Raw genomic sequence first — 27,695 nt, 5'->3', positions numbered from 1 at the left:
GAGGTCGCCCCTTCGGCCCCTCCTGTGTCTTTACGGGCGCATACACCGCATGTTGGCGTGCACCCTGGACTAGGTTTTCAGGCGTTTCCTAGCTCCCCTCGGCCCGAATGGCAGGGTGCGGGTGGCACAGCCTCGCCTGTTGTTAGGCTCCCCATCTCGTCGCATACGTCAACATGGGGTCCTCCCCATGGCGGACGGAAGCCTTATAACACAACCGTACGCCGATTTGCGGGGGAGGAATGTGGTGTCACCGCCAGACACCACTATTGCTAGGTGGTAGCCTTTAAATCGGCCGCGGTCCATTAGTATACGTCGGACCCGCGTGTCGCCACTGTCAGTGATAGCAGACCGAGCGCCACCACACGGCAGGTCTAGAGAGACGTCCTGGCACTCGTCCCAGTTGTACAGCCGACGTTCATAGCAATGGTTCACTGACAAATACGCTCTCATTTGCCGAGACGATAGTTAGCATAGCCTTCAGCTACATTTGCTACGACCTAGCAAGGCACCGTATTCAATTGATATTTATTATGTGAAGCATGTATCATCAAGAGCGATGTTCTACAATTGTGGATTAAAGTTAAGTATTATATCAACTACTTACTTTATTTGCAATTCTCAAGATATTGTCCTGTTCCAGACCTCACGCCAGTCAGCGTGTAATTAAACGCGTGCATTTCGGCCTCCTCTAGAAAAACAGTGTTGGCTCTTCTGCCAACACTACACTGACTATTCACTCAAGTTATGGCTTGTCAAATGAGAGCGTGATATACCACCACACAAACAATGTAAAGCGCCAGATATGCTCTTAGGGCCACAATTGGAACTAATTGTTTTTCCAGCTAAAATCGCCTCGGCTTTAACGCATTAGCGTATCTACCAAGTTTCGCTGCCGTACTATAATACAGCCCATATTGGACCTCCGTGAGTAGTTGCCCTTTCAATTATAACGATCGGGTATTACTCTTAAAACTTCTACATAAAAGGTTTTGTATGCAGTATGCATACTGAACCAGTGACGCACGCAATCACTGTGAAGCCTCTGAACAGAAATCCCGGACATTTGTCTGTACTGTGCCACCGCCACTTTCAGAGCCGACCCGCGTCAGCGTGGCCATCCCGCGCGGCACGTTGCCAACTGCAGTGGACCGCAGATGGCCATCGCATCGGTCGGCAGGGACCGAAGCCGATTGAAATGGTCGCGTGACAAACGGCGCGGCCAGCCAGCGGGACAATTTGTCACTGTTTGTGCCGCCGCGCTCCCATACATCTGCGTTCTGCATTTCGTTGCATAATCGGTTGTGAGGCCAATTGGCAAAAGTGATCCCCTGCAGAGCAAACATGTTCGCCTGCGTTCTCCCTCTATCTCGCTCTGACAATCTGCTTTCCTCTACCCTGACCCTCGTTATCTGCAAATCTGTGCAGTGTCTCTGCCTCTCTCTATTTACCCCTGCTCCTTCTACCATTTCTTCTCCAACTCTTCTTAGTACTTCTTCATTTCTTACTCGGTCTTCCCATTTAACTTTTTCCATTCTTCTCCATATCCACATCTCTAGTGTCTCCAGTCTTCTTTCATCTTCTTTCCTCGATGACCAGGTCTCCGCACGATACAGTGCAACGCCCAGATGTAACACTTGCCAAGTCGCGCGGAATTTGCCGAGCGGAATGCCGGTACAGTAGCTCAGCGTGTTCGGTCAGAGGGTTATCTGCCCTCTGTAATAAAAAAAAACAAAAAAAACTGAGTCAACGGCTCAACACTGGACTTAAGCGGGTGTCATGGGACATCCGCACCGAAAAAAAAGAAAAAAAAAACGGTCTAAAGCGCTGCAGTCATGGACTGTGCGGCTGATCCCGGGGAGGTTCGAGTCCTCCGTCGGGCGTGGGTATGTGTGTTTGTCCTTAGGATAATTTATGTTAAGTAGTGTGTAAGCTTAGGGACTGATGACCTTAGCAGTTAAGTGCCATAAGATTTCACACACATTTGTACATTTTTGAGCTTGGCAAGTCTTTTCCTCAGTCTCTTCCTGTCTAGTGATCCGTAAAGTAATTTCTGTTTCCTCTTAAATCCTTCTTTTGCCATGGAATTCTTTTCCTGCTTTCTGTTGAGCAATACATATCATCCATTATTACACATCCCTTGTAATTGAAGTTATTCATTTGCTGTATTTCCTCTCCTGCTATTTTCATATGGCATTTTCTCCCCTTTCCGCTAAGCGACTGTGTGCGTGCATGGAGAGACCGTAAGCCTGAAACACAGGTGGCAAGGGTAGATTTCTCAGTTCTGTTGTCGGAATGCGAACATTTTCATTAAGAATCAGAATAATAGTCTAGATAAACTGCTACCTCCTCTTGATACGTCAATAGGCATACGGAAAACTGAAAAATTGAAACGTGTATCGAAAGAGACAACAAGCTTACTGTTACTAGCCACTATTTATTTGTATCTACAACGCGTTTCAAGGGTTTAAACCTTCATCATCAGGTGGGTGGGTTTATATGTGTTACTACGACGTCTGTATTGCGTTACAACGTTGGGGTAACCTGTGACTGTCTAGTGGAGAAACAAAACACAATTTCAGGACAGGACTTTGGGGAGGTTTCTGACTAAAGGCTAAACGTAAATGTAAATGTGAAAATAAAACAACTTGAATAGAATACCTACAGTGATCACAGGCTCCTTTGCCTATCACATATAAAATGTTAATTTTGTAACAATGATGGTGCTGGAGACTACTAGTTGCAGAGAATATACACTCCTGGAAATTGAAATAAGAACACCGTGAATTCATTGTCCCAGGAAGGGGAAACTTTATTGACACATTCCTGGGGTCAGATACATCACATGATCACACTGACAGAACCACAGGCACATAGACACAGGCAACAGAGCATGCACAATATCGGCACTAGTACAGTGTATATCCACCTTTCGCAGCAATGCAGGCTGCTATTCTCCCATGGAGACGATCGTAGAGATGCTGGATGTAGTCCTGTGGAACGGCTTGCCATGCCATTTCCACCTGGCGCCTCAGTTGGACCAGCGTTCGTGCTGGACGTGCAGAACGCGTGAGACGACGCTTCATCCAGTCCCAAACATGCTCAATGGGGGACAGATCCGGAGATCTTGCTGGCCAGGGTAGTTGACTTACACCTTCTAGAGCACGTTGGGTGGCACGGGATACATGAGGACGTGCATTGTCCTGTTGGAACAGCAAGTTCCCTTGCCGGTCTAGGAATGGTAGAACGATGGGTTCGATGACGGTTTGGATGTACCGTGCACTATTCAGTGTCCCCTCGACGATCACCAGTGGTGTACGGCCAGTGTAGGAGATCGCTCCCCACACCATGATGCCGGGTGTTGGCCCTGTGTGCCTCGGTCGTATGCAGTCCTGATTGTGGCGCTCACCTGCACGGCGCCAAACACGCATACGACCATCATTGGCACCAAGGCAGAAGCGACTCTCATCGCTGAAGACGACACGTCTCCATTCGTCCCTCCATTCACGCCTGTCGCGACACCACTAGAGGCGGGCTGCACGATGTTGGGGCGTGAGCGGAAGACGGCCTAACGGTGTGCGGGACCGTAGCCCAGCTTCATGGAGACGCTTGCGAATGGTCCTCGCCAATACCCCAGGAGCAACAGTGTCCCTAATTTGCTGGGAAGTGGCGGTGCGGTCCCCTACGGCACTGCGTAGGATCCTACGGTCTTGGGGTGCATCCATGCGTCGCTGCGGTGGGGTCCCAGGTCGACGGGCACGTGCACCTTCCGCCGACCACTGGCGACAACATCGATGTACTGTGGAGACCTCACGCCCCACGTGTTGAGCAATTCGGCGGTACGTCCACCCGGCCTCCCGCATGCCCACTATACGCCCTCGCTCAAAGTCCGTCAACTGCACATACGGTTCACGTCCACGCTGTCGCGGCATGCTACCAGTGTTAAAGACTGCGATGGAGCTCCGTATGCCACGGCAAACTGGCTGACGGCGGCGGTGCACAAATGCTGCGCAGCTAGCGCCATTCGACGGCCAACACCGCGGTTCCTGGTGTGTCCGCTGTGCCGTGCGTGTGATCATTGCTTGTACAGCCCTCTCGCAGTGTCCGGAGCAAGTATGGTGGGTCTGACACACCGGTGTCAATGTGTTCTTTTTTCCATTTCCAGGAGTGTATATCAAAACCAGAAAAATTATTTTGAAGTACAAAGAACATATAGCAAAACAACACTATTATTTCAGAGGCATTGTGGGGATCATTGGTTGAGTTGATGAATACATTCATTACAGTGATGTTTCAGGTGCCAAGTATATGTAGCTTAACTTTTGTACTCGTTTATGTAATCAGGTGACATGTTACAATCTTATGTGGAATAACTACGTTAACAGCAGTGATGAAATTATTAGAGATTATTTTTGAGATCAAGTTATGTTCTTCACCATTACACAAAAGCATGAGCATTTGTTCAACCGCGTGACATACTTTTCTTCCGACAAGTGAAAAATTTCCCGGAGCGGTACAGTTTGCAGAGCTGCCATTACTTCACAACCACTATCACCACAACAGCCAGCTGAAGCAAGATGCAAATACTTTCTCAAGCCCACAAATTTGACAAATTCCATCACAGAGTAACCTGTTTCTCATCTTTCGCAGTCACGAAAATCTTGGGACAAAGAGAAACATATTCCTTTTCTTAGTGTTGACAATAGTAGCAACAAATAATAGTAAAAGAACGTTAAGCATGATTAAAAAAGAAGAAAAAACCCGAATTTCAGTAGTTCCTTCTTAGCTATACATTTTCATTCCATACAATGTACAAAATACTCATACCATGTATATCGGAAAGCTGTGTTAAAATACCAGATGTACTGCGCAAGACAGAGAGAAACATGAACAACAAAATGCGTTTTTATGTATTTGAGGAAACAGTTTTCGTTAATTTGATGACCACAATTCTACTTCCAAATATTTTCACACCTTTAACTTTCGTTTTACGCTAGCGTAAGGGGAAATCCACTAACGACTGTGCGAAAAAGAGCAAACAGAAACTGTATTTTGCTCAGTGCGGTATCGTTTCACAACATTTATTGCTCAACCGAACACAAACTCAGACAGTTTCTTAAAGAAAACTCCTCAAGATTAATATGTGACAGTTTCTCAGTCAGTTTCCCAACGAGATGAATGTAGGTGTTACAACTTGCGATGGCGTAAGTAATGTTCAAGGCCCAGTTGAGCATGTAAATGCAGAGGTCCCATTTTCTGTTAGTACTGACAGTACGACCTTCTTTTTATTGGGATCGTAAAAGATTGCCGTATCAAGCTACAAGACAAGACGCGAACTTCAGCTCACTTCTGTTCTTTTGATGCTCGCAGCGACCGAGATAACAAGCGGCTGCCCCAACAAAAAGGGAACTTCGCAGCAGACTTCACATCGCAGAGGGCGTAGAAGATATCTGATTGACTGAGGACCCTCTAATTGTGTTTGGTTTCTGAGCAGATCAAAGAGAAGGAAAAGGCTTGGCGGTCTAACAATCGGAAGGGACTAAGAGAGCGTCCTTTGTGTAATAAACAGATGGGTCTGATAATTATTCTGCTTGCCTGTTAGTTACCAGACTGGTATCACGTGTGCAAAGCTTCTGTTTTCATCTCTTTGCTTCGCTGTTGCTTGCTTTTCTTTTTCGGTTGTCTCGATTCCACTGTGGTAACACCGGGCCCTTTGTTCGGTACTGCGAACGGAAGTATGACCCCTCATCGTATCAACACTGTCATAATTTACGTGTGTTTCTCCACACTCAGCGTTTTCCGAATTTCGTCATTGTTACCTAAAGCCGTATAAAATAAGATGAACATTCGTTTTAATGGGCATCCAGAGACACGTTTATTTCTTTGGGTTCACTGTATGACAGAGGGGTATATTCCTGATTTTTCTCATTTTTTGCAGGGCTTTTATATGTAGACCTCTCTATGAAGTATTTTATGACAGAAGGTCTAGGAAACGGAGGCCAGAAAGAAGTCCTGTGCTTAGGGGCCGCTGTACTATCCTGCTGGATTATTCCAAGTTTGGGGACACATAAACTGTATAAACGATGCAAGTGTTCTGAAAGCAGATTTTGATATCGCCACCAATCGATTTCCGTCATACAGTCACGTCAAGCGACCCACCGTATTTCTTACATTCTCAAAAACATCAGTTACGCACACTAGGTGATATAATATTTTCCAGGGCAGTATTGCCACTAAAATAAAAGAGGTTGATTCATGTTACCCGGATTCCCACAAGCTCTTTCGGGAAATTTGCGTTCTTGTAACACAAATACCAGAAGTGAGAAAATCTACATCCCATCTAACTCCAATTAGTACTCCCATTTACCCACTTGATTTGATGTGATTTGGCTGGCAAGACCTGGATGTTGTACGTTTCATCCATCAACAGCTGAAACGGAAATACATCGATTCCTATTGCTTTCCCAGAACATTTCATTAAAGGTAACCGGAATCGACCAACACCGTGGTGATGCTATAAACAATAATCGAAGAAATGGTACGTCTCATCATAAAGCCTATTAATACCAAAGCTCGTCTTACTTTTTTCAGCTGTAGGTAGAAAACCGAAATTCGTAAAATGCTGGGTGTGGAGAACGGTTCTCAGGGGCGTATTTCACGAGATTACGGACCGTGTAATTGTAAGAGATTCGTTAGAAATTACCTGACTGAGTTGATGTCGGAGTATTTCCCCCCAGAAAAACTTTTTCTGCTTCCTAGCTGTGTGGGCGTGGCGAATGTGTTTCTACTTAGTCACAAAATTATTTCAAATCACACACAATTCTGTTACTAATCCCGTTAAAACTGTAGGATTAGACTAAATATCTTTTCCAGTCTCCCTGCGTTCGTCAGCAACCACGCTATTACTCAAAAATGTATTAACATGACTCTAAGCACGATATAAACATAACCTGCGTGGTTTGACAGCTGTCATTCAGCTTGTTCTCGCCATGAAGTTCAGACCAATGGCGAACAAGCAGAAACTAATGGCAGACGCCGCGATTTACGTAAGCGACCGTATCAAACATTGAGGTATGTCCCAATTCACTTCGAAAATAACACAGACACGCCACTGCAGGAGCATTAATTTAAAGAAAGAGACAGTTTGATTAAAACAATAATACTTATCGTAGATCAACAAAACAACATTGAAGCCGGCCGGTGTGGCCGAGTGGTTCTAGGAGCTTCAGTCTGGAACTGCGCGGCCGCTACGGTCGCAAGTTCGAATCCTGCCTCGGGCATGGATGTGTGTGATGTCCTTAGGTTAGTTAGGTTTAAGTAGTTCTAAGTTCTACGGGACTGATGACCTCAGCAGTTAAGTCCCATAGTGCTCAGAGCCATTTGAACCATTTGAACACTGAAAGTTAATAGTTCACTTCCATCAGTTTTATTGACGTGGTAAAAATTAAGAGAAGAAAGAAGGAGAATATAGCTTTATAATGACACAAGCAATTTAGAATTTGAACTGCTATATTCAGTTTAGTTTTTAACTGGGGAGAGCGCACAGCAATGATGCTTCTCTGTTCATTGTTGGCGAGGCGTGGCGCCTTATTGAGGTGACGGCTTGTGACGTTGCAGATGAAGTTGTTACAGCAATTCAGTTTGTCATATTTCGACGGCGAAGTATACTAATGAAGTCACTTCTCGGTTGGGCTGAAAAGTCATCCGCAGTGGCGTTTAACAGGCTACGGGCAGAATAGATGTAATTGTTGGTGACAATCCACAGTTTTAGCAAGTAGACGTTTATTACTCGTTATACACTCTAAATTCACGTTTTACTACTTTACACGCTGTTCGTAATAAATTACGACGGTGGTATAAGTGTTCATCTCTTTTGCATGTGACGACCGAAATCGCAAATTCACAGCCAGTAAAATCGTTCTCGCACCTGATCTAACACTGTAATTATATTCACCTCGACAGTTAGGGCTTCAAACACTCGGCTGCTCATTACGAACACAAATACAAAAAACAGTTTTATGGAGCCTAGGGTCACGCGATGTCGTTAAACGTAGAAACAGTTTCACTCACACGGTAGCAACAACTATAGAGTCTACTCGCGGAACCATTGTCAGGTCCGGTGAGACAAAGTCCGTTTAGTAATCGTTTGGTTCCTAACGATCATTTCAACTTTCATTATGGACTGCGTCGGTAATCCGAATCGTCAGTCTTTAATTTCCACGATTTACTGCGTCCCACTTTTCGCATCTCAAAACACAACGCGCATTTCACAATGCACTCATAACCATAGCAGTCGGTATCTGTCTGTCGTCTGTCATCAGAAAGGTGAGCCGTCTTAATCTATGCAGATACAGAAGACGGTGTATATGTTTGTATTGAAAGGTGCCCGTTGGTGGCTGTTTCAGATTCTCAGCACCTCTTTTACCTTTCCAAGATCTATAATATTTGTTTGTCAACTATATCTGAGATATTTACTTTGCCAGCTTCAATATGTATCGAATTCGGTACTTTCGCGAACTCCTTGCTTAACCATTGCATCGGAATGTGTTTGTCTGTGGTGTGCCGTTGGCCATTGGCCAATCACGTGCGTTGTGGTAGGAAGTGCTTTGTGCGCTTGCTTGTTTGAAAGGAAGCCGGCCATCATTCTTTTTCCCGTTCTTCTCGCATAATGAAGCGCTGCAATGGAGAGAGTCATGCAGTGCCTTGATGCATCTGGTTCGGGATCCATATTTGAAGGCGCGTGCTATTTTGATGAAATTACTTTGTCTGAGGGAAAGACATGGTGTCGAATACTTCGTACGACGTGCAAGATTACCTGTTCTGTGCTGAATTCTGTTATGCCGTTTCAGGCGGGTTAAGTCATGTTTTCCACGGGCTTGGTATATTTCCGTAATTCACACGCTGCGGTGTACGTTCGGATTGGTTGCGAAGTATCAAAAATATAGGGGCTAGTCACGGAGTTAAGGCCAAGCTCGTTTGATGAGAAGTACATGGGCGGTTTGGTCGATGGTATCTGATTGTACAGTATTTCCGGCGTTGTACACTTGTTTTCTAAAGGTGAATGTGGACAGGACTCTTAATTACAAACTTGAAATTTGTCGCTATACTTTTGAGGACCAATATATTGATTTTTAACAACACATATCGTACTGTAATTTTTACATAGATTTTTTCTTTTTTTTATGTTTTGCTTAAATTTACTCAAGATAGGGCACTGCCATCTTGTTGACTTGAGGTTAGGCGAATGATGGCAAAAGTGAAAGTTAGTCTCATGATTAAATTACGTTCAATGAAACGAAGTTGGAAACAGGTGATAGAATTTAGCACAATCTCTTTGCATGCCACTGAACAAGGGAAGGTAACATGGGTTACTACTGTTGAAGTTCATCAGGATAACATTGTATTAGGAAGTCATATCTATTTTACGGACGAGTTCTATCGAATGTTTCTTATTTAGATGCTTAACTGTTACAGTCACTGTGAATAGACGAATACACACTCGATAAAACAGACACACTGTACCGGGAATCGCTACAAACGAGAAGCTAACACAAGCTAGTCGCACCTGTTGCTTCCATGCAATACTAACTTACGCATTCTGTTCGGTACTGAGGGATGCAAGCCCTTTTTATTCACTTCGTTAGGTATATGAAACTGTGTGCTGTGTGACTACTTCAGAGATATTACAAAAAGCCAATTTAACGTTAGAAATCTTTTCATGGCCGTTGAATATTTCATTTCCATATCACTATAAATTAGGGCTTGTACATAGCTGCCTTTGAAAGTGATTGGTGCGTACATAGGGTGTTCAAAGAAAAAAGTATCAGATACTTTGAGAGGTGGTTGTATTAATCTAAACAAGAAATATAAGTACAACAAACGTGGGTCCGGAAATGCACACTTTGTGAGGTAAGTCCAAAAATATGGCTTCGTAAATACATAGTTTTTGGGATAAACACTTGTTTACGGAAGGTGTCCAACGTGACGTCGTTTCATGACAATGCACCCTTCTGCCTTTCATCTTGAGGAATGATATACTTTTAAGTATACACGGTTGTTGTTGTACCGGCTGGCAAGCATTGAAGTCGCTACCCTGTAGTGTCCGCACATCGTAGATTGCAGTGGAGTAGACCAATTCCTTCAAGTGTCCCCATAACCAAAAGTCTAGGTCCCTGAGGTCTGGGGAACAAGCAGACCATGCTGTGGGCCCTCCTCCGACCAATCCAGCGTTCCTGAATTGTCTGCTACAGATGTTCCCTCACAATACGACGAAAGTGTGCTGGTGTGCCATCATGCATGGACCACGTTTGCATTCGTTGCTGCAATAGCACAACCTCCAGCAAGGTAGGCAATACAACAGTGAGAAAGTCCAGATAATGCACCCCAGTTAACCTTTGTGGTAGTATGTATGGCCCTATCAATTTATCGCCAAGTACGCCTAACCATACGTTGATTGAGAATCGGTGTTGATGCCCTCTTTCGTGAATTGCTTGGCGTTTTACGTCTCCTCATGCATGCTGGTTATGGAAATTCACAATACCACCTCATGTGACCCCTGACACATCGGTAAATATAATCTTGGATGTGAACAGTGGATTTACAGCACACTTCTGGAACAGACATAGACTGAACCGCCGTCTGCCACTATGATTGTGTGGCTTGGGTCCTGGACGCGCTGTAGGTGACATGGGTAGAGCAGTTGCTCATGGAAGTTAGGCCAGTTAATGCTGCAAATAATCAACTCAGAGAAGCTGCAAAACTACTTTGTAAGAATAGTGAAAGTCTTGTGACCTTAGGATTCGTGAAAAATAACGATATTCTGCAGCGTGTTATATGCGAAGACTGAGGTCCGGTTCCTTGTGTTATAGGCGGTGATCCTTAGCTAAGGTGGGGGGGGGGGGGGTTGTTCAGCATCGGTACGTTTTTTATTCCTACTGCTTTGCTTTGAGGACGCTGAGCTAACAGCTTGTGGTTTTCAGCAAATGATCGTAGAAAAAAGAAAAAAATGGAAAGCGCCTTTTGTTACATCTGACTGAAGCACTGTTTGTGATTCGCGAAGTCCCCTGTTCTTGGAGCGACGCTTTGTTATCGATTTAATTTGGATTCTCGTGTGTCTAGCTCTAATTAGTGGCCATCACATTGGTTGAAGTCCTCAATGCGGATCAGTATTCCTAGTTACCTGTATATGCACGAGCTATTTTATGCTTACAGTAAAAAGCAGTATCTACCTTGGCAAACTGAAGCTCCTTTTCTGTTTGGAGAAATTGTGGCTGAACATTAAAAATTTATATTTTCAAATTGTATGTGTTCCTTTTTAAAGGAACATCTGTCTAACTGTTGGTTCTTTTTGAAATACTCATTTATTAAATTGTCACAATAATTTTCATGATTACTGATTTACGGTTAAAGCCTGAATGAGCCTTATGAGGCTTTTCGCCGTGCTATCTGTAATTCATTGTTATTGTTGTCATCTGGCGGTTCTGTGGTTTAAAGTTTTACCTGTGAGTGTTTTATAGTGTACTTATTATGAGCTGAAAGAAATGACCTAGTGATGCCTGGACTAAACTCAAGCTGGTCACATTTTATCAGTGACTGGTTATTAATCACATACACGTTTTCAGCTCCTTAAATTGTGTTATAATACTGTCAATGTTTTCAGTGTTTAAATTTTGTTAAAATGGATTCTCTTACTGTTTATGGCATTAAAACATATGTTTAACACTGAGGTGACATAGTCAGTGTGACATTTTTTTGTCAATAAAAAACAAATGCCGCTTAGGCAAATAAATGTTGTTAAAATCTCTTTTTATTCTGCGTTCAGCACCCTACTACTTCCAGCTCCATGCTTCCTGCCATTTCAGTTTTATCTACTAAATTCGTTTCTTGAATAGAACAAAATATTGTAGGACAATTGCACTGATGTCAATACCGATGGGGCAAAGGCCATGAGTCACGTAATAATGGAGCTGTACAACTTATTAATGGTTCAAATGGCTCTGAACACTGGGGGACTTAACTTTTGAGGTCATCAGTCCTCTATAACTTAGAACTACTTAAACCTAACTGACCTAAGGACATCACACACATCCATGCCCGACTGTTCCAGATTGTAGCGCCTAGAACCGCTCGGCCACCCGGCCGGCGTACAACTTATTAAAAATATCGACAAAAACTCTTCTATTAGCCACAACGTGATCAGTAGACAAGCACCTGCCGGCTAGAACTTTCCCTCTGATATAATAATGGTCTTGATGAGGTCATAAGATCATTAACTTCACAAAAACTCTGCCACTAAACAATAGGTTATTCAAAATACTAAGTGAGGAGATGGGAAGTGTACTTATATCTCTTCTATTACACACTGAGGTGAGACATCTTCAGGAAGTTGCCTATTACAGCTGAAGGTTGAGGTGCTTGCACAATTCTTACAACTGAAAATTCGATAATTTAATAGAGAGTTTCTGCATCAAATATCCTGTTTCAGGGCCACTTTTACAAAAAACAGTGTAATTAATTTAACTCTTCAAAGCTAGCAAGTAAATACAGTATATTTGCTGTTTATTAAAAAGTCCTTGATTTCAAGAAAAATATAGCATTTTGGACACTTTTCATACTCTCGAATGAGTTTGTCTGTTTACCAACAATAAAACGTTTTAGAAGAGAAAGAGGTTGAAATGGGAGAAACATTTATTGAAGAAGTTATTCAACACCTGAAAGGTTCCAATGAAGTCACGAACGATAAAGATCTAGCGCGACAGCCATCTGGCAGTAAAATGGCGAGCAGAGCGCGGCAAGGGCTATAAACCGATTTCCCAGAAACCTTGCCCGAGGAGAGGGGCATAAGTAAGTGAACATGTATCTCAGCTTATCCGTAGATAATGGGCAGTTTCTTAGAAAACGATGGTCAAAGTTTTCGAGGCACTGTATAAGTCTTTTATGCAAGATAATCTCATCAAAAGTGGTCGCACTGTGGATACCATTGCGGCTTCGTACTTTTGCTCCACGTGTTCGAACCTACTATTATTTTCACTTTTGTCCTTCGTTTAGCTACTCATGTCTGTAGTAGATTCAAGACGAATGTTTTACAATACATACTGAAATAACATTGTCCACATTAGTCTATTAACTATATTCCTGGTGAATGAATTAAAACGAAAACGAATGAATGAGAAAATTGCTGTAGTGAATCTATCTTGCGTAATAGTCCATTCCAAGAGTCAGTTCTCGCTGAAGTAATCAGTTATGGATTGTTTGCAGCGAAATTATTGCCAAGGCGTGAAATATTGAGCAGTGTTAACGACGTTTCTTTCCCGAGAGATGTTCATGCGAGCAAATGTCACGGTGGCAAACTTGCCTTAGCGCGATGCTCATGTTCTGAATTATTGTGCTCCGAGTGTCCCTACGATAGGTCTCATTCAAGAGAATACACCAAATCTTCCTGTGGAATAAACATAAGAATAAAGTATTCGAATTGATGTAAGAACTGATATAAGAACGAAGTGTAAGACTGTATAAAAAGTTTTTAACTCCTGAAATTACCTTACGTATATCATATGCTAATACACTGCTGGCCATTAAAATTGCTACATCAAGAAGAAATGCAGATGATAAACGGGTATTCATTGGACAAATATATTATACTAGAACTGACATGTGATTACATTTTCACGCAATATGGGTGCATAGATCCTGAGAAATCAGTACCCAGAACAACCACCTCTGGCCGTAATAACAGCCGGCCGCGGTGGTGAATCGTTTCTAGGCGCTTCAGTCCGGAACCGCCTAACTGCTACGGTTGCAGGTTAGAATCCTGCCTCGGGCATGGATGTGTGTGATGGTCTTAGGTTAGTTAGGTTTAAGTAGTTCTAAGTTCTAGGGGACTGATGACCTCAGATGTTAAGTCCCATAGTGCTCAGAGCCATTTGAGCCATTTGAACCATAATAACGGCCTTGATACGCCTGGGCATTGAGTGAAACAGAGCTTGGATGGCGTGTACAGGTACAGCTGCCCATGCGGCTTCAACACCAGACCACAGTTCATCAAGAGTAGTTCAAATGGTTCAAATGGCTCTGAGCACTATGGGACTCAACTGCTGAGGTTATTAGTCCCCTAGAACTTAGAACTAGTTAAACCTAACTAACCTAAGGACATCACAAACATCCATGCCCGAGGCAGGATTCGAACCTGCGACCGTAGCGGTCTTGCGGTTCCAGACTGCAGCGCCTTTAACCGCACGGCCACTTCGGCCGGCTGTCAAGAGTAGTGACTGGCGTATTGTGACGAGCCAGTTGCTCGGCCACCATTGACCAGACATTTTCAATTGGTGAGAGATCTGGAGAATGTGCTGGCCAGGGCATCAGTCGAACATTTTCTGTGCCCAGAAAGGTCAGTACAGGACCTGCAACATGCAGTCGTGCATTATCCTGCTGAAATGTAGGATTTCGCAGGGATCAAATGGAGGGTAGAGCCACGGGTCGTAACACGTCTGAAATGTAACGTCCACTGTTCAATGTGCCGTCAATGCGAACAAGAGGTGACCAAGACGTGTAACCAATGGCACTCCATACCATCACGCCGGGTGATACGCCAGTATGGCGATGACGAATACACGCTACCAATAGCCCGCATCTCGTGGTCGTGCGGTAGCGTTCTCGCTTCCCACGCCCGGGTTCCCGGGTTCGATTCCCGGCGGGGTGAGGGATTTTCTCTGCCTCGTGATGGCTGGGTGTTGTGTGCTGTCCTTAGGTTAGTTAGGTTTAAGTAGTTCTAAGTTCTAGGGGACTGATGACCACAGCTGTTAAGTCCCATAGTGCTCAGAGCCATTTGAACCATTTGAACGCTACCAATATGCGTTCACCGCGATGTCACCAAACACGGATGCGACCATCATGGTGCTGTAAACAGAACCTAGATTCATCCGAAAAAATGACGTTTTGCCATTCGTGCACCCAGGTTCGTCGTTGAGTACACCATCGCAGGCGCTCCTGTCTGTGATGCAGCGTCAAGGATAACCGCAGCCATGGTCTCCGAGCTGATAGTCCATTCTGCTGCAAACGTCCCCATCTGTTGACTCGGGGATCGAGACGTGGCTACACAATCCGTTACAGTCATGTGGATAAGATGCCTGTCATCTCGACGGCTAGTGATACGAGGCCGTTGGGATCCAGGACAGCGTTCCGTATTACCCTACTGAACCAACCGATTGCATATTCTGCTAACAGTCATTGGATCTCGACCAACGCGAGCAGCAATGTCGCGATACGATAAACCGCAATCGCGATAGGCTACAATGCGACCTTTATCAAAGTCGGAAACGTGATGGCACGCATTTCTCCTCCTTACACGAAGCATCACAACAACGTTTCACCAGGCAACGCCGGTCAACTGCTGTTTGTGTATGAGAAATCGGTTGGAAACTTTCCACATGTCAGCAAAAATGGTTCAAATGGCTCTGAGCACTATGGGACTTAACATCTGAGGTCATCAGTCCCCTAGAACTTAGAACTACTTAAACATAGCTAACCTAAGGACATCACACACAGTCATTCCCGAGGCAGGATTCGAACCTGCGACCGTAGCAGTCGCGCGGTTCCGGACTGAAGCGCCTAGAACCGCTCGGCCATGTCGGCCGGCTCATGTCAGCACGTTGTAGGTGTCGCCACCGGCGCCAACCTAGTGTGATTGCTCTGAAAAGCTAATCATTTGCATATCACAGCATCTTCTTCCTGTCGGATAAGTTTCGCGTCTGTAGTACGACATCTTCGTGGTGTAGCAATTTTAATGGCCAGTAGTGTATATGATAGGTACATTGATATATGATTTTACGATTAATGTAACGCTCTTGTGTCCCCTAACTTGCTAAGAAACATTCGTGGAGTTACCTTCTAAAGACATGGGTTGATATATGAAAAGAAGTATGTAATTAAATGAAAGAAAATGAATAAAAAGTAATTAGATTTCAAACACGGAGCGCAGAACTTTGATTCCCCCGAGGCTAATCACTGTGCCACCATTTAAACTGAGACTACTGAACGCTAAAATTCACGTAACATACCTCGAAAAACTCTGTCCGTTGTTTTCTCAGAAAAGGTCGAGTATCTGCGGATAAGCCGAGACACGTGTTTGCTTATTTTGACCCCTACTTCTGCTGGGCGAAGTTTCTGGGAAATGGGGTTATGGCACTTGCATTGCTGTCCTTGCAAGAAAATTAGCGGAGGCATTATCCATACGCGTTAATAGATAACAGTTCTAAACTCCCCTGAATCCTCTCATGCGCACTAGACAACGATAACGCTCGCGTGCGCAGAGGCAAGGTACGCGGATTTCTGCTGGTTATTGTTCATTGTAAACTGTTATTGTTCACACCTGCGGCCAGCAGCTAACTTCAGGTGTTCATATTGCAGCTACTTGTTCATTTTCGTTAGTCATTAATTTTTTTTAAGAAGCAGTAATTCAACAAAAACAATATTTTTGCCGGAATACTTCCTTTTATACGAGCAGCTTGTGAAAAATATTCTTTGTTCTGATCGCTTCATATTCTGGAGATGGAATGGACCAAACAATCATTAAGCGTACTAATTCAGGCGTATATCGAGGATACATATCCGTATGATCCTTACGATCCGTTGTATCGTAAGTAACGTCGACAGACATTTATTTCTGACTAAATAGATATAAGCTTTACCTGTATAATTTTCGATTTGTATACGTAGCGCATTTATTGACGAAACTTCACGTTTGATTTGACTGCACCTTTTGCTTTATTTCAACATGCCATGCAGGAGAAATTGGTAATAGTCGATGAGAGAAAATAAGTCAACAAATTGTTTAATTCTTACTTCCGACTAGGCAAACTGCCTCCTACATTACTGTGTAATTTGAGCGAATTCCTTTCCACATTATCGACAGCAGTTTCTCACGAAGTTCCGAAATGCCTGCGAATGTTCGCGCCTCATTGCTTTCATTAATAGGGAATGTATGCCCTTATTATCACCCAGGGTCGATCCCAACAACGTCTTGCTTTTCCTCGTCGTCGTCGTTCTGCCCTAGTCGTAAAGGCTACTGACAATACTAGGGCAATAGCTCCGAAAACAATCGCGTTCTTAACGTTCAAAATGCTGTATAAACGTCACTCTCTTGTCTCGTGGTAGTCGTATACAGCGGATGCAAATTGAGAAGCGTATTCCTATTTGTGGGAACTGTTGATGGGATGTATGTTGAGTTCTCAAAATATTTGCGTTGACTGCATTAGTTCTGTTCGAAGCAGTCTCGCCACAGTCAGGTCAGCAGCGCAAAAATACAAAAGAAGAAGAATAAAACGAATGGAAAATAGTGTTCTCAGCTCATTTGGACGACAAAAAATAAATACCACAATACACCTGATTTTGATTGCGTCATCTAATATTCAGTATATTTGATAAAATAATAACTAGTACCACTCATTTCTATTAAATGTCAAAGGTCAGTTTGATTACGCTATTTTAAATTTTAGTTGCTTTCATCAATTTTAAAATTATTTTTCAGACAAATAAATACCATTTGAAATAATTGTCATTTTTGCTGCAAATAATCCACTTGCAGAAAGTCGCATCAGAAATATACTCCAGAAAAATACCAGATATTTCACGATTAAAGTATACATTAACAAAAATTTCACTTATCAAAAAGATTCGGAAACGCTGCTTTGTAGAATAGGTGAAACATCAGTTTGCAGTTTATTCGCGAATGCGATCCATGGTTGCAGATTATTGTCGTCCAAATCATACTTTCTGCCAGGTCTGTATTCTTCCAGCTTCATATAACATAACCAATAAATACAAGTCTGAAATTTCCATCATAAGTGCACCGCATTCTTAAGTCTGTTGATTTGTTTCTTTCTAAGTTATCACTCATCATAGGAAAGTTAATATCATAGCTTCAAGTTTAGGATATAACCTAGATTTTGACCCTCTATAGGATTTCATTGATGAAACGTCAGTTACCAGCATATTCCCCAAAGCGATCCAGTGCAGCGTATTAGATTCATCCAAACCACACCTCTTGTCAGAATCTCTATCACATAAAATCATCGAGCTGTACTGAGCACGTATAAAAAGTTGTAGCAGTTCAGAGTAAAATTTCACGGCACTTACTACTGAATATATACAGTTCTTACAGGGGATAGGCAAAATAATGTGAACACATGCACTTACTTGGGAGTGGTATACTAATAAGGGGTTGGACCCCCATCTGCCCGTAATATAGCCGCAATTCTTCTTGGAATTGTGGAATATAATGATTGTATAGTACCCAGTGGTATGTTATGCCACTCTTCGATCAGAACCTCTTCTAACTCCTGTAGTGAAGAGGGAGGCGGAAATCTGCTCCGGAGTCTGCGCTCCAATACCGCCCACAAGGGTTCGACTTTGTTCAAAAGTCCGGGGACTGTGCTGGCCAGGGAAGACGCTGCAGTTCAGTTGTATTCGGGCGCTAATGACCATAGCAGTTTTGCGCCCTAAAACCAAAACAAAACAAAAAAATAGTTCAGTTGTGTGCTCCTTATACCACGATTGTGCTATTCTAGCTGTGTGAATGGGTGCATTATCGTTTTAAAATATGACATCATTGTTGGGGATCAACATTTGAATCATGGGGTGCACCTGATCAACTAAAATGTTCACACAACCGTTGGCTGTAACACGGCCTTTGAAAGTAATGATGGGACCAGCAGGATACCATGATATGGCTGCCCATACCGTTACACTTCCACCTCCATGCTTAACCGTTGGAATTAAGCAATCACGATTGTAGGCTTCTTTTTGAGTTCTCTAGATGTAAACCCGGCTCGATGTTGGAAATAACTAAAACGTTGACTTGTCGGAACATATGACCTGTTTCCACTAATCAACCGTCCACGGTTTATGCTCCTGAACCGTATTTTACGCTTCTTTGCGTTGATTGTTGTCACTAATAGTTTCGGTACAGCAGCTCATCCATGACTATACGCTTTATGGAGTTCTCGGCGGCCAGTGTCAATAGATACAGGGTCTCGAAGATTTCTATTGAGCTTTGCGTCACTTTAGCCACAGTAGCTTTGCGTTGTTTTGACACAGTTCGTGTTAACGTTCGACGATCTCTGTCATTTAGTTTTGATTTGCGCCCTTTATTACGTTTACAAGATGATGTCTTTCCATGTTTTGTGTAGGCTGTCATGACTGTTGAAACAGTTGATCTTGAAACATTCAACAAGTTAGCTGTCTTGGTTACTGATGCTCCAGCTAAACGGGTCCACACAATCAGCCCTCTTTGGAACTCTGTTAGGTCTTTCATTGCGCGTCGACCTCGACCTCTGAGTGCAAATACGAAGTGTGCACTACTCGTACACAACCTGCACTGATGCCTAGTCAGTGCTGAACACGTACAGTCCAGCGCGGCACGCGTCTTACCTGCGTTGTTGACCGTCACACACAACCATCCCATTACTATCACTCTTCACATTAATTTGCCTATCCACTGTAACTCTCTACTGAAGAGCACCGTCGTCAAATACAATACTCAACGCTTAATCGTTTCGTGTTAGAGTACTAATCAGGTAAAGTTACACTTCCCAGACGCTCTAGGTTCGTTCGATGAGCTATGAATTAAGCTGGTGAGCAGTGGCCCTGTAACGCTGCTCGTCGTGCTAGGTGGGAGGAAGGAAGTAGATCTGCCGAGTCTCCATGCGAACTCCGGTTGCCTGTCCTTTTCTCTCTGTTGTTGTCGGGCCGTGCAGCCCCCTAAATACTTTGCGGACGGAAGGATATTGAGAAAAGTTCTAATCCCGCACATGTGACCAGCGCAGCAATTTACTGCGGCAAAGGGTGATTTCTTTGTAACCCAAATGGACGTTTGGTGTCGTCTCTCCGCCTGCACCTGGTGAATAGACAACCCTGCTGGCGCTGCTGTACCGCGTGTAGCCTGTGTGCCCCGCCCTTACAGCACTTCCATATCTGCTCGTAAATGCATATACTCGTAAATGGTACTCGGCAACCGCATGTAAGGGTATTGCAGGGAAGGCTTTGTCGAGAAATAACAGTTAAAAATAAAATTCGATAGGCTACGTTACGCCGTTTCCGAGTTGTTTAGCATTTAAGTTAGCCCATCAGGTCGACCTGCGCGCAAATTCAAGCAGCCTGCCAAAGACAGCGTCGCCAAACGCGTTCTTCGTTTGGCTTCCTCAATGCGAAGAAACGTAGCTTTTACTCAGTTACCTTTAATTTATCCATTCTGAGAAAGGCACATTTTAACTGGTAATGAGCACTTGAACAAATAGTAACTCACGGGTCCACAGATTTCTGGTCAGTACCGTATTTTAGTGCGTGCAGTATCTTGAATTTTCGCCCACGACGACATCCCTGTAGTGGTGAATAACTCGCCAACGGCGGAACGTACCGAATATTTTCCTTAACAATTTTTTCTCAGCATAACCTCCCCTGCAACACCCTTAAAATATATTCACACTGTTCCTGACCACCCTGTACACCCGCGTGAGCACTCTGCAATTTACAGTTAAGCTCCTGGCAGAGGATACATCTAGCCACCTTTAAGTTATTTCTCTGCCGTTCCACTCGCGAGCAGCGCACAGGAGAAACGAACACTTTTATCTTCCCGTGATAGCACTGATTTCCTTATTCTATTATGATGGTTTCTTCTATTATAGCGACTTGACTTGCACTCTCTATGTACTCGTATATATTACGAATAGAGCTTTCATACCCGCGAGTTTAGCCGAGTTTGCAGTCCTGCTTTCGCCGCCGTGCAGTGCGGACGTGTTGTTGTTTCCGCCTGCGGAGCGCGCGCGCTCGCTGTTGTTTACATTTCATCGGCCGTCACTTACGTGTCGCTTACGTGCACTAGAACCATGGCCAACCGTTTTCGAAAATCAACATTACGATTCAACTTCTGCAACGAATACGCACGACCAAAGGCCTTGGAAGTGGAACGCTTCCTACGCGACGTTGCTAAGACCCAGCTTCCGACATCTTGGGCATCCATTTGTCCATATTAAGCGGTACTGTGTACGTCAAAGTCGTCAATGACGCGGTATGTGAAAGAATACTTCGTGACACCAACCATGGATTACGCTTTTACCACGCCGACGGCAATGTTGGAGCGGTCACTGTCGACCATGCAGGCTTAGGAATGCGCACCTATGAGTTTTCGAACTCCCGTTCGAGCTTCCGGCGGAAGACGTTATCGCGGCTTTCCGCCCCTATGGCACTGTACATGGCCACACTGTCGAACGCTGGTCGCAATTCCAAACGTACACCGTTCTTAACGGTGTACGGCAGATCACCATCGACCGCCATCGCCACGTGCCATCTTACCTGCAAATTAGCGGGTGGCGCGCGGTTGTCATATACGACGGCCAACCCAAGACCTGTTCCGGGTGCGGCAAAGAAGGCCACCTCAGATCTGAGTGTCTTCAGCGACGAATCACCCAATTGCCAGCCGCTACCGTGGCACCTCCGGCTCCGACGACTGTTTTACCGCTCACCTACGCATCGGCGCTCTCTTCTCTTCCCACCGGCCGCCGCCCATCGGACCACGTACCGGTGACCGTTCCAGCTGCTACGGATACCGCCGGGGACGACAAGTCGCGCTCAAAGCCTGACGCTACTCCAGCGCCACTGCCAACAGCGACGACTTCCGACACCCACCCGCCTGGACATATGGACGCCCCTTCATTTTACGTTCCCGGGACGGCCTTCCTCTCAGAGCGACGCGACTCTCTTCCGTCTTCCGACACGGAGGGACGAACCCGTAGACAACCTTCACCTAAGAGGCGCAAGAGGAGGCGCCGTACGGTCTCGGAACGAGACGGATCACCTCCCCCTGCTGCTCCAGAGGGCGTCCGACCCGACGAGGCCTCGGAGAACCTACACGACGACACGAATGACGACAACATGACGCCGACTGTGGCTGTGTCGATGCCTACTCTACTGGCTCGCTCAGGTGCTCCTGAACCAATGTACTCCACCGTTGCGACTGCCGCCGAGACGTCCACCGCCCCTGCGACCGAAGTGGAACGTACGACCATCGCAACGACAGCGCCTTCAATGGTGTGGAGTGAGGACGTCGATGAGGACCCGGACCACACGCTGGGGACAGAGTTACCCCAGACGGAAGCATCGTTACGCCGCTGATAACGCCGTCAGGTGGCGTACGGCACGGCTCGCCGTTGCCTCGCCCCTCTTCATCCTCCGCCGGTGGAGTTCCCCTCCACGGCGGGGTACGGTTCCAAACCTACCGAATAGCGACGATCAACACTAACACCATTAGCTCACCAGTGAAACTTCAACTGCTGCGAGAGATGATATGGGCGTCGGACGTCGATATCGGACTACTACCAGGAAGTACACTTGGCCACACTTCCAGACGCCGCGGGATATAACACTTATCCTTCTCCTGGTGACCACCTGGGACGCGGCGTAGCCATCTACGCCAGAGAAGGCATTCCAGTGGCCGAAATCACATACCTTCCATCTGCCAGAGGCATGGCCGTCACCGTCATAGGGACGCGTATCGTCAACATTTACGCTCCGTCAGGCTCCACCCGCAGACGCGACAGGGCACTTTTCTATTCAGAAGAAATCGCTCCTTTGTTTCTTGGACGCTGTGACCATTACTTGCTTGGGGGTGATTTTAATTGTGTATTGCACCCTAAAGATCAAGTGCCCCACTACAACACCTGTCAAGAACTGAGTCTTGTCGTCCGAGATCTGTTGCTCCGCGACACTTGGGAAGTTCAGCACGGCGACGCGCCTGGACATACTTACCAGACGTGTCACTCCGCGAGCCGCCTTGATAGAATTTACGTCTCTCGGGAACTCACACCTGCAGTCCAAGGTGCAGAACTTTGGCCCCTGGCCTTTTTGGACCACTGTGCCTACATCTGCAACATTCTCTTCCCCAAGCAAGTGGTCTGGCATAGTCGTGCACCGTGGAAGCTAAACACCTCCCATCTTCATGATCCCGAATGTCTTCAACGTGTTACCGAGTCATGGGCCACCTGTGAACGTCGCTTACCTAAATACTGCACGACCTTGACCCGGTGGCTGGAATGTGCCAAACCTGCCATTCGACGTACTTTGATTCAGTATGGAAAGGAAGTTGCTATGTGGCGCCGGCACACTACCGACTATTTCTACGCCGTTCTCCGCGACCTGGACGCCCAACCGCCCACCCCCGACACCCAGAGGGAACGCAGCAGGATTAAGGCGCAAATTGTAACGCCGTAGACTGCAGGGGGCTATGGTGCGAACCCGATGTCAAGAAACGGCGGAACAAGAACATCCGACCATGCATCATATCGCCTCTGTTAGGAAACATCGACGACAACAACTCATCACCGAGATCACCACCTGCCGCGGCCAGCACGTCACTTGCCAGGCCGAAATCGTCAGTGCCTTTGTCGACCACTACCGCACAATGCACCAGGAGGAGACTACCAACAACCACGCTGAGGAGTCTGTGTTACCACACGTAACTCGCACCCTCACGAGCGAAGAAGCGGACGAGCTGATGGAGCCCATTACGCGTGACGAAATCCACGTTGCAATCAAAAAAGGTGCTCTGAATAAGTCACCTGGTGTCGACGGACTGCCGATAGAATTTTATCGCGCTTTCTTCACACTAATGGCGTCACGGTGGACAACGATGTTTCATGAACTGCTGACGATGGGGAACGCCGTACCGCCGTCCTTCGTCACGGGAATTATTATACCCATCCACAAACCGACACCAGGTGTGACGACTGCACATTACCGTCCCCTGACTCTGCTTAACGCAGACTGTAAAATTTTTACACGCCTGCTGGCAACGCGATGCTGCAAGGTCCTGCCCAGCATTCTATCCCCGGAACAGACAACGCCGGGCGGCTCAGTTAATATACAAACGGCCACAGGAGAATGTCGCGATTTAATTGCACTGGCAGCGGCGTGCAGACTCCGCGCCGCAGTGGTTGCCATTGATTTTGACAGCGCATTCGACAAAGCGCGGCATCTTTTCCTGTTCACAGTGATGAACCGCATGGGTTTTCCACAAGCCTTTATCGACGTGATCCGGCGCCTGTACGGCACCGCCGAATCGCTGATTCAGGTTAATGGCCGTGTGGCGGGACCAGTGGTGATCCGGCGTTCCGTACGGCAAGGCTGCCCACTTTCGACCCTACTCTATGCCATTAGCCTGGAGCCACTCATCGGGAGTCTGACGAGCCACCTTTCTGGTCTCACTCTGCGACAGCACAGTTTTCGATGTCGTGCGTATGCGGACGACCTCCTCCTCTTGATCCGCTCACGGAGTGAAACACACAAGGTACTTGATTTGATATCAACGTACGGCACTGCAGCGGGCAGTAACATGAATGTGGCTAAATCCGCGGCGATGCTCATTGGACGCGGCCTCTCACACGACGACTTAGCACCTCTCCCGTGTGTACAAAAACTACGATACCTTGGTATCATTTTCACCTCCACCGTGCGCCGCTCCGCTGCCATCAATTTTCGGCGTGCACTCCAAACTATCCGCACGACGGTGCGACAAAATCTTCTCCGACGACTCGATTCTTTACAACGTGTCCAATACCTGAATCAACATGTGACGTCCAGAATGGTCCACATTGCACAGGTCCTCCCGCTGCCATCAACTATTGGACGCAGCCTCCAGGCTGCCTTCGGATACTTCCTTACGGCCGGTACGCTCTTTAAGGTCCGCTACGACACGCTCGCCCTTCCTCCGCGAGCGGGGGGCCTCGGCCTTGTCAATGTGCGACTCCGCGCGGCGTCCTTGTACATGTCCACCATGCACAAGCAGTAGCCCGGGGGCACCTCCCTTACGCGCAGCTTTCTGGAAATTCTTGTGCCCGCGACCATAACACCACCAGTACCAGTCGGACTCATCAAGCACCATCTACATCTACATCTACATCTACATTTATACTCCTCAAGCCACCCAACGGTGTGTGGCGGAGGGCACTTTACGTGCCACTGTCATTACCTCCCTTTCCTGTTCCAGTCGCGTATGGTTCGCGGGAAGAACGACTGTCTGAAAGCCTCCGTGCGCGCTCTAATCTCTCTAATTTTACATTCGTGATCTCCTCGGGAGGTATAAGTAAGGTGAAGCAATATATTCGATACCTCATCCAGAAACGCACCCTCTCGAAACCTGGCGAGCAAGCTACACCGCGATAAAGAGCGCCTCTCTTGCAGAGTCTGCCACTTGAGATTGTTAAACATCTCCGTAAAGCTATTAAGGTTACCAGATAACCCTGTGACGAATCGCGCCGCTCTTCTTTGGATCTTCTCCATCTCCTCCGTCAACCCGATCTGGTACGGATCCCACACTGATGAGCAATGCTCAAGTATAGGTCGGACGAGTGTTTTGTAAGCCACCTCCTTTGTTGATGGACTACATTTTCTAAGGACTCTCCCAATGAATCTCAACCTGGTACCCGCCTTACCAACAATCAATTTTATATGATCGTTCCACTTCAAATCGTTCCGCACGCATACTCCCAGATATTTTACAGAAGTAACTGCTACCAGTGTTTGTTCCGCTATCATATAATCATACAATAAAGGATCCTTCTTTCTATGTATTCGCAATACATTACATTTGTCTATGTTAAGGGTCAGTTGCCACTCCCTGCACCAAGTGCTTATCCGCTGCAGATCTTCCTGCATTTCGCTACAATTTTCTAATGCTGCAACTCGGGAGGTATAAGTAGTTCAGTTATGCTCACACACACTTACCGACCACGCGTTCTCCTCGACCTAAAGATTTTTACACCCCACTCCTTCGTTCCATATCTAGCAACAATATCGAACTGAGACATCCGTCCACGCGGTGGCCCACGGTTTGGCGTCACATCCACCAGCCTTTTCTTCCCTCCAACGTCCGGGCAACATGGTACCAAGTCGCAAATGAAAAATTCGCCACAAATCATCGTCTTCACGCCATCGAACTGAAGGACTCTCCACTTTGTTCCATTTGCCACCTCGTGGATGACGATGTCCATCAACTGACTTGTGCTGCCACCAGTGACGTCTGGAAACTTGCCCGACAGTTCGTTGCCTGTTACCTCCGCGTTCCGCCGGACTCGATTGACCCATGGACTTTTATCCATCCTGAGAACACTTATATCCCCGCCACCAAAAATCATGCGATTGTATGGGTCAAGGGATGGACGATCACCTACATGTATAGTGATGGCGACAAATCACGTCTCGATTTCTGGCAGTACTTACATACCGCCCACAGTGAAGTCGAACACCGACCGCGCTACCGCGCCTTCTTCGCCAATTACCTACATGCCATCTTTACGTTACCCCCGCTCAGTTGGACGGTGCCACACGCCGACAGCACTCCCGCTCCCCCTGCTGACATCTGAGACCCCCCGCGCTACTCCCTACATTGTAACCCACAGTGGAGCAGGCGCATGGACACGCGCCTGCTTTCTTTTATGCACTATACCAGAAAACACTGGTTTTTCCCTCACTCCACTGTATGTTGCTTCACACCTCTTAGCTTACATCTTTATTATTATTATTCTTTCTCTTTTTTTCCTACACCTTGTTCATAAAAAAAATTGCTCGCCTTGTACGAGTATAATGTCTTGTGTTATTTTCGCCGGAAGGACGGCATCTCTGTTGTATTTAAGTTTGTACCAATAAAGATCTTTTGTTCCTGAAAAAAAACACATAATAAAAATAATAAAATAAAATAAAAATAAATCAAAAAGCTACTTTGAGGGAGTTATTCAGGGACGGGAGGGGGAGACATCGCGGCCAGGCCTCGGGTTCCGACCCCTGCCCGCCTTGTCTCCGCCTACTCATAAAAAAAAACAAAAAAAAAAATAAAAAACAGAGCGGTAATGCGCTGCTCCCTGGACTCGGGTAGGCGTGCAGGCTCCAGATCGAATCCGCCTGGCGGATTAACGACGAAGGCCAGTGTGCTGTCCACCCTGGATGCGGTTTTTAGGCGGTTTTCTACATCCTACTACGTTAATACCGGTCTGGTCCCCGCGTCCCGCCTCAGTTACACGACTCGCAGACATTTGCAACACGTTCGCACTGTTTCATAGTTTACACTAGATGCAGACAGCTGAGGTACACTGGTTCCATCCTGGGCATATGGGGTGGCGACAGAAAGGGCATCTGGCCACCCCTTCAATTAAGCATGCCAAATCGATCGTAGCCCTGCCGACCCTGCAAAATCTTTGGGATAAAGGCACAATCAAAAGAAGGAGAAATGTTAGAACTTTCACTGTAACTTTCATACATTTTATGATTTTTGAAGCTCCCGCAAAATAACGCAGCACCGGCGCAGAAGCTCTCACAGTGAGCGCTGGGCGAGTCCACCATGCCTTTCCGAAAATGTGCTCACCTCACTTGAGTGTCACCTGCTCAACTGCACACTTCGAGTGTTGTTGCAATCTCTTTACTACATAGCGATGCACTGTACTCTTCACGCACCATAGGTGCAGGAAAAGTCCTTCGTAATCCGACTATGTGTGATTATATCCAATGGCATTAACTTATGCTGGGACAGATAAACGAGAAAGCAAAAATTTCATTCGTATTTACTTTTCTGGCTTCACCATTTCGCAAGGACGCGGAAGAAGTAGTCGAAACTTTGGTTTTAGGTAATATTGCCAAATAGGTTGTCAGGGGACTGGTGC

The sequence above is a fragment of the Schistocerca americana genome, chromosome 4 (assembly GCF_021461395.2).
Source record: "Schistocerca americana isolate TAMUIC-IGC-003095 chromosome 4, iqSchAmer2.1, whole genome shotgun sequence".
Lineage (NCBI taxonomy): Eukaryota > Metazoa > Arthropoda > Insecta > Orthoptera > Acrididae > Schistocerca > Schistocerca americana.
Note: the sequence above shows the minus strand (reverse complement) of the source record.